Genomic DNA, 383 nt, shown 5'->3' on the forward strand with positions numbered 1-383 from the left:
GATTGTTTAAGATTGTGGTACTTGTTTCATGCAGATTTTATTAAAGCCGACACTATCAAACTTGATCGTGATGATTAGCAACAGATCGTTTTCTTCTTTTCCTTTTGCCTCGTGCTCTTCTGAGTGTCTTTTCTTCTGCTGTAACAGGAGTTAAAGCATGAACTCTGACCTTTAAAAAAGTAGCAGTTAGTGATCACAGTTATGTCGCCGCACAAACCAAACAGGAAGCCCCACATCACTGAACATCTGCGCATTCCTACGCTGCTCTTTTGCTGCTCGTCGTAACAGTCACTGTGTTTTTTTTGTTTTTTTTTCCCCACCCCGCCACAAACACGAGCAATAACGAGGCCGTCGCTGCTTTCTGTATAAAACATTTTTAATTA

Source organism: Microchirus variegatus (genome assembly GCF_963457635.1).
Source record: "Microchirus variegatus genome assembly, chromosome: 23".
NCBI classification, from domain to species: domain Eukaryota; kingdom Metazoa; phylum Chordata; class Actinopteri; order Pleuronectiformes; family Soleidae; genus Microchirus; species Microchirus variegatus.